The sequence below is a fragment of the Neolamprologus multifasciatus genome, chromosome 1 (assembly GCF_963576455.1).
Source record: "Neolamprologus multifasciatus chromosome 1, fNeoMul1.2, whole genome shotgun sequence".
In the NCBI taxonomy this organism is placed as follows: domain Eukaryota; kingdom Metazoa; phylum Chordata; class Actinopteri; order Cichliformes; family Cichlidae; genus Neolamprologus; species Neolamprologus multifasciatus.
In genome coordinates, this window is record NC_140439.1 from 6093475 (window position 1) to 6101034 (window position 7560).

Genomic DNA, 7560 nt, shown 5'->3' on the forward strand with positions numbered 1-7560 from the left:
GGATAATCATGGATAATACCTCCCACCCATTCCATGAAGGCCTGGCTACTCACAGGAGCACGTCCAGTGAGAGACTGAGATTACCAAAAAGCACCACTGACCGACACAGGAAATCATTCCTGCCCGTGGCCAACTCCCTGTACAACTCCTCCATCGAATACACTGTAAACACTGCAGTAGTTACACCCTTTTTACACACGCTCTTTTCTATTCTGTAATATTCTTGTCAATTTTCTTGATATTTATTTCTAATAACCTATGTTAATCCTTGATATTTGTAATTGAGTGATCTGTATATATTAGTGCTATTTCTTAAATGTGTAAAATCTGTAACATAATGAATTGTTTGGAGTTTAGTCTGTTACTGTTGCTATTTTTACAATTTCTTCCTGGAGTAATTGTAACCCACATAATTTCCTTAGGGATTAATAAAGTATTCTGATTCTGATTCTGATTGTTTCAGGATGACCTGCCATTATCCAATCACACGATACTTCCTGACACACGAGGATCACCACAACATAACCTTATAAATCTAAACCTTAGTTCACATATTTGCTTTGTTAAGGGTTTATTTCTGGGAATTTCGCACAACCCAGGATTCAAATCATGAATACATAATGGGCTTGGATTTATAACATTATGAATGAAATGCGCTCTCTCTCTCTCTCTCTCTCTCTATATATATATATATCTATATAGATAGATAGATAGATAGATAGATAGATAGATAGATAGATAGATAGATAGATAGATAGATAGATCATTTATTGTTTGTTTTCTTGCACTGCTGTAACTGGAGCCTCGTCGTCTCGTCTCTATAAACTGGACTGTCTGTAGCGGAGATGACAATAAAGTTTACTTTGACTTCAGCAGCGAGCATGCGCACCGAGGGCTCTCGTGCTCTCTTTTCACGTATAGAATTTGAAAAAACATTAGTGCAAATTATAAGTCTGTATCATGATGTCTGGTGTTTTCGTGTTTGTTGGTTTGTTTTTATTTTGTTTTATTACACGAGTTGGTTATTAGACGCTGCTTCAGCCACCAGAGAATCCCCCGCCGCCCCGCCCTCTCCTCCCTGCGCCGCAAGCAGCAGGCGCACCTCGCAAACGGAGGGCGCCCTTACTCCCAGCAAATGGGCGATAGAAAACCGATCGGTGCCTATGATATCCCCCAAATGCGCTGGCTGATGTCGGGGCAGCATGAGTACCAGCAACTTTTTGTTTTTTGCCGATTCCCGTGATGCCGCCCCCACCACAATGCCACCCTAGGCAACCGCCCATGTCGCCCTTATCAACTGCATTATACTGCAATGTTCTAGTCTTACTGACCATAACTACACTTTACCCTTCAAGATGAGATAAGATAACTCTTTATTGTCATTGCACAGTCACACCCAGTACAATAGTACAATAAAACTGGAAACTGTCCCGCGTCAGCAATATGCACAACTAAACGCCACAAAACACAACACACTAACAAAACAACACAGTAAGTTAAAGGGGATTTTTATTTTAAGTGGAAGAAATGTATGAGCAAAGAAGAAAGGTAAAGGAATGACTTAATAAATAAATAAATAAAGAGTGAATGTTTATTGCACTTTGATATTATTACCAGTGTTGGGACTAACGCGTTATTAAGTAACGCGTTACAGTAACTACGTTATTATTGTGGTAACGAGCACGGTAACTAGTTATTATGCCAAAATCAGGAACGCGTTAGTCGTTACTGGGATTTAGATAGGGTCGTTACTCGTTACTTCGTGTGGTGGCTATCGCGGAGCTTCCACAGATTCAATAACATTAGCAAGTGTTGGAGGCCAGCAGGTGGAAGAGAAGGAAAAGAGACCCGAGGCGGCCGCCGGTCCAAGTGTGAACTGAACTTCAGGTAAGAAGTTATGACCTGCAGTCTATCTGGGTCAGATATAAACCAAGTTTAGGTGGAGTTTATTTTAGTTATTCTGACTTTTTCCGTACTGCGTACTAGCTAGCATGACGGAGTTTCTATACAGCTGGGTGGGTGCTATGAAGTTAATGATGTTGAACTTTATTTTGTTCATAAGTTATTAGAGTTGCCAACCGTCCCGTCTGGTATTCAGAGAAAATATTACGCATTTCTTATTGAGGTGAAAAGGAACAGTTTGTCCCGTAATTCGGCTACATTGAAAAAGGCACAAAGCTGGAGTTATTCTGTGTCTTTGCTGCACAGCTGCCTCTTCCTCTCTCTTTCTCCCCCCTCCCTCTCCCGTTTCTACTTCAATCATGAAAACTAATCAATGATCAGCTGATCGGCTCTCTTGTTTGTTTATCACCCACTTTGCGCCAGAAAGAGGAAACCAGCCGATGTCGCGTTAAACAACAGCAGCACGTTTAAGCTTGATCAGCTGTTGTTAGAATTTATTTAATATTAATTTCTAGTATCAGCTGATGTTTGCTGGAGCCACAGCTGTAAAGCTGCTGGTCATGATGTCGGTTTGTTTATCTGGTGAGAGGGAAACATGAAACCAGGAGATGTCCTTACTGAATCATCAGAGCTGAACAGGTGATGGAGAAACAGGTTTACCTTTTAGGTGACATAAATGAGTTGAAGTTATGAACTGTTTCTGAGAGACAAATAACACCAGGATCCTTTTTAGGTAGCTGACAGCTGGTAACTGTGCAGGGGCGGATCTAGCAAAGTTTTGCCAGGGGGGCCAGGTAGGGCATTAACAGGGAGAGGGGGGCACAAATAAATACTTTTCTTTCTTATTCTCATTTAAAATGTCTAGCTTTTAAAAAATAATTATCTGAATCTTACAAAAAACGATTGATGCATATATACCATCAAAACAGTGAACATCACTGTCACAACAGCGTTTGTTTTCATTCAAAGGCTTTATGATTTTTCCTATAATGGTGGGCCGGTCTCTAGTCAAAACGCCCGGGCCGATTTTTTGTCCCCGTCCAGCCCTGTATGCAGCTCATCTGCAGTCTGGTGTTACCTACATCTTCCTATTCAGAAGGCAGAATTTCCAAGTTCTGAGTACAATCGAAAGCACCACGACTGCAGTTTTTGTGTTGGATGTAAAAGGCGCACATGACGCTGTGACGTAGGCTAGAATCATGGCAGCAGTCAATGACGGTCCAGGCGTGGGATTTCTCTCGTGGAAATATGCACATTATCTTTTCCTTTCTATTGGTAGGTGGCACAGTGCACTTGTGGCAAGTAAGCAAGCTAGAAGACTGGCAAAGTTGTGGAAGCAACACATTAACAAGAGAATTCTGAGTAAAACCAAAGTTACTTTCCCTAGTAACTAGTTACTTTGAAAGTAACGAGTAACTTGAAGTAACTGAGTTACTTTTGATAGAAGTAACTAGTAATGTAACTAAGTTACTATTTTAAAGTAACTTACCCAACACTGATTATTACTCAGGGAAAACCCACGCAAACACGGGGAGAACATGCAAACTCCACCTACACTGTAAAATCTAATATTGTGTTTAATTAAAAATATTAAGTTGGCTGAACTCAATTTTTTACCAATTTGTTATTAGAACTCAATTTAAGTAAGTTACCAGTACTTTTTATGCAAAAACGCTGATCAGCTCAATTTATTTGAGTTGTCTTAACTTAGAAAAACCAAGTAAGCTGGAAATTTAGCTTCTCAGTGCGGAAGGATGAACGATGTGTTTTGAAAATGCCCCGTCACTACCGTCCTCCTCCCTCTCGGATCAGTCCGCATGTTCATGGTGCATTTTTTCTGGAATATGTTGAGCAAACCTGGAGAAGCTTCAGCTCAAGATGTTATTGTCATTGCTGTGGATCTTTACCTGATACACTGACTTGCTGAGTAAATGTTTACTCTTATTCAAACTGATTTTGTGGCTTCTCTTAGTTTAGCACCAGGATTATAATCTTGCTAGCTAGTTAGTGTTAGCCTAGCGTTGCTGCTGCCGCTGGGCTCATGTTACTTAAAAATTAACACCACAGCCTTAAAAACCTTACATAAAAATATGTCTGTGAAATTTTCTGTTGATTGTTTGAAATAAAAAAGTGAGATAAGAGCCCAGACAAATTTTTTGGGAGGTGCAGCCATTAGGGGTGGGGTGTGGGTAGGATTGAGCGATATGACCCAAAATTCATATCTTGATATTTTTTAGCTGGATGGCGATATACGATATATGTCTCGATATTTTTTTTAAAGCCATAAATTAAGAACAAAAAGAGAGTTCTTAGTCAAAGCTGTGTCCCAGATGTCACACAGGCACTTTTATTAACACACAGCATAGATTTATGTGAAAAAATTACTCAAAAATAAATTATGAGCATTTATTAAATAATAATGCTCCATAAGTAAAAGAAAACAATGTTGTTTTTGTGCATAACAAAAAGCTCACAATTGTTCAGTCAAAATGTAAACTAACAGATGCTGAGCATAATAACAAAGACAGATTTCACAGCTGCTCTGTTCCCAACTTCTACTGCGTGACTGACAGCCTTGAATCCGTGTCTCTTACAGGTGCCATTTATGGTCCTTATACACACAATACGGTAATATTATGTTGAAGTATGTGTTACTCTGCGAGGCTCCTGACTACGGTAGCCGTAATGCTCCAACAATCCATCAAGCGTTGCAGCTCCGTAGCTTAGCACAGTGCACTAAAACATTTTTTGACGGATTGCTGAGCGCCGTGTACATAAAATCGGTTCCCTGAGCCACATTTTGATAAATTAAGTAGATATTTGAGCATTACACAGCTACATTCTTGCCTGAAAATATCTTAAAAGTTTATTTTGTGACCCAGAAAGGTGGGGGAAAAGTAGGATCGCAGTTGCCGGAGCCTGTGTATGCGTATAATTGTTTGTACTTGTGTTCTCGTGGACTTGTGATACGTCGGAGACCAAGTACTGTTCCAATTCAAAGTACACATGAAGCCGAGAACGCAAAAAAGTCCGGGATGTGTTTTTGCTCCTCCCATGTTATCGAGCATGTATCGGGAGTGACTAGAAACATTATGTTACATATAAACCCAGCCATATGTTAGATCTGGTCATTTTGCTTATGAGAAACATAATATATTGGAAGTTAGCTTTTAACAAGCATGTAATGATTATATTTAAATTAGGTGGTCTTTTTTTAAACACATATCTCTTTAGGCCTAAACTGACAGTGCCAATACCACACATTCAGACCCAGTAGTAGATGGTGTTTTTAATACTATATGTGTTAGTCCAGGGGTGGGCAACTCCGGGCCTCGAGGGCCAGTGTCCTGCAGGTTTTAGATGTGTCCTTGAACCAACACAGCTGATTTAAATGGCTACATTAGCTCCTGCAGTTCTCCAGAGGCCTGGTAATGAACTAATCATGTGATTCAGGTGTGTTGACCCAAGGTGAGATCTCAAACCTGCAGGACACCGGCCCTCGAGGCCTGGAGTTGCCCACCCCTGTGTTAGTCTAATTTGGTTGTATGGGGTCTACATTGACCTTCTGTGTTGTAAGTTATAATGATTTCACAGACATTAAGGATCAAATCAGTTTCTGAAAACTGTTCTGCTTTTTCTCCCTCTGCTTGCTTCTTACTGTCTTTGAGGCTCGGGATCAGCACTCCTGCTGTTGGACAGAAAGACATCAGTAAGTATTTTGGTTTTCCAATATATCAGCAACTGTCAGTGACATTTATATTAATCAGGCTGAACTTTAATCATACTTTAGATCAGCCTGTTTTACTTATTGTTTTATTTGTGCTTTGGTTTGGGGAAGTTGTTTCTTTACTGATCTTTTCCTGTCTTCTGTTATTAGACTTGAGATGTGACTCCAGTTAATTCTACAAGACATGCTGTGTAAGTAAACAAACAACAGTTTGTCTGCATTTCTTGAAAGATCACATCCCCCAAACTTAGTTTAGAGGGTCTACACTGTAAATAGTGAAGTCTGCAAGTTTTCTAACAGCGAAATCTGTTTTGTTCCCAAATCATTTTGCACATCATTAGAATGAAAGTTATTGGCCATGTTTGCATAGCCCTTTTAAAATGATGCTTTCATGGCATTATTGTGTGTCGGGTGGGGGTCAGGGCTATCCAGACTGACAGTGGGACATTGAATGTCACCTCTCTGGTGGGGAGGGGGCCTGAGATTGTGTAAACTGGAGTCTGTTTTACACCAAATGCAGAAAAAATGTTTTAAGAAAGCAATTAGGTTCATGTTCCAAAAAATATGATTGTTTGCTTGCAGGACAGCAGGAGAGATGAGTCCTCCGTCACAGATGGTGTGGTCAGGGAAGATGGTCGCCTGCAGGTTCAAGCTCATTGCATCTCCAACCCACATCCACTGCCACTGTACTTAAGGGAAGTTGAAGACTTTCTTCTGCACCTACATTTGGATCACCTCGATCCATGACAGTCATTCAGGCAGTAATGCCTGGACTGGAAACGAGCATCCTTAAAACATTAATGCAGTGCAAGTACAAAACAAACGTGTGGCCTAAACTTATTTTCAGAATAATTACATCTGAGACTTTGTTTCATTGTAAGATTATAACAGTGATGGCAATATAATTGTTTTTCAGCAGAACAGTGTCCAGTATGTTGGTTGTTATACTTTGTTGTGTTTGAAAATAAAAGTTGGCTCATTTTAACATCATTACAAAAAGTGTTGTTAATTATTTTTAATCACATTCAGGTTACCACAAATTGTTTTTTCATTTAGTTGAACTTGAAATGTTTGTCAGTAGGTAAACAATTAAAATTGTACAGTCAGAAATATCAAGTTATTCTTAATACTGCAGACTTGCAATGTGTAAGTTGTCCTAACAGTCATCTTAAGTAAGCTTTACTTAGTTTTTTTGAGTTCTGGGAACTAACAAGGCTGTACAGTGTACTCAAAATGAGTAAGTTGCCCGAGCTTAATCATCTTAAGTAAAACTTTACTCAATTTTTTTTTTAGGCAACGAGTTTGCATAGTCACTGCATTTTCACTGCTTTTATTTTTTATCAGCCTTTTTCAGCGACGTGGGTCAGATGGTGCTCTCAGCCGTGCAGCATATGACTGAAGCTCGTTGCCTTCTCACTCCACTGAGCTAAACCAGTGGTAATTATTTGTGGTTGAACCAGAATGTCACTTAAGGATTACATGTTGTCATATAAATGTGTTTGCCTAACATTATTAAAATCTGCCTGATAACTGTTACTTCTTGAGTTATTTCTAAGTAAATCAATTAAATCTACTTTCAGTTTAATTATATTTAGGTTTTGTCTTCTTAGTCATACTTCTGAAAGGTTAATATAACGTGCTCTATTTTGTGATTATCTCCACAGCACTTGCATTTTCAGTTGCAATATTTCCCTAAAATGAATAATGTGCACGTCTTCTGCTTGTTGGTTTTCCTTAGTAGTGGTTTTTCCCAGCTATAAGGTCTGATTCGCACAGTCTCCTCTGAACACTTAATGCAAAGATGTGTCTGCTACTGCATTTCTCTGGACTTTAACCAGAGGTGCTGGTGATTTGGATGAATGTATCCTCAGCACCAGAGGTGACACTTGGTCTTTCTTTCCTGGGGCAGCATGTGAGCCACTTTTGTCATA

At 39.6% G+C, this 7560-nt stretch overlaps 1 long non-coding RNA gene across 1 annotated transcript in view; it reads right to left on the minus strand.

Moving 5' to 3' along the window:
- LOC146525206 (uncharacterized) overlaps positions 1-7560 on the minus strand; it is a 374600-nt gene that overhangs the window by 169202 nt on the left and 197838 nt on the right. The window lies entirely within an intron of this gene.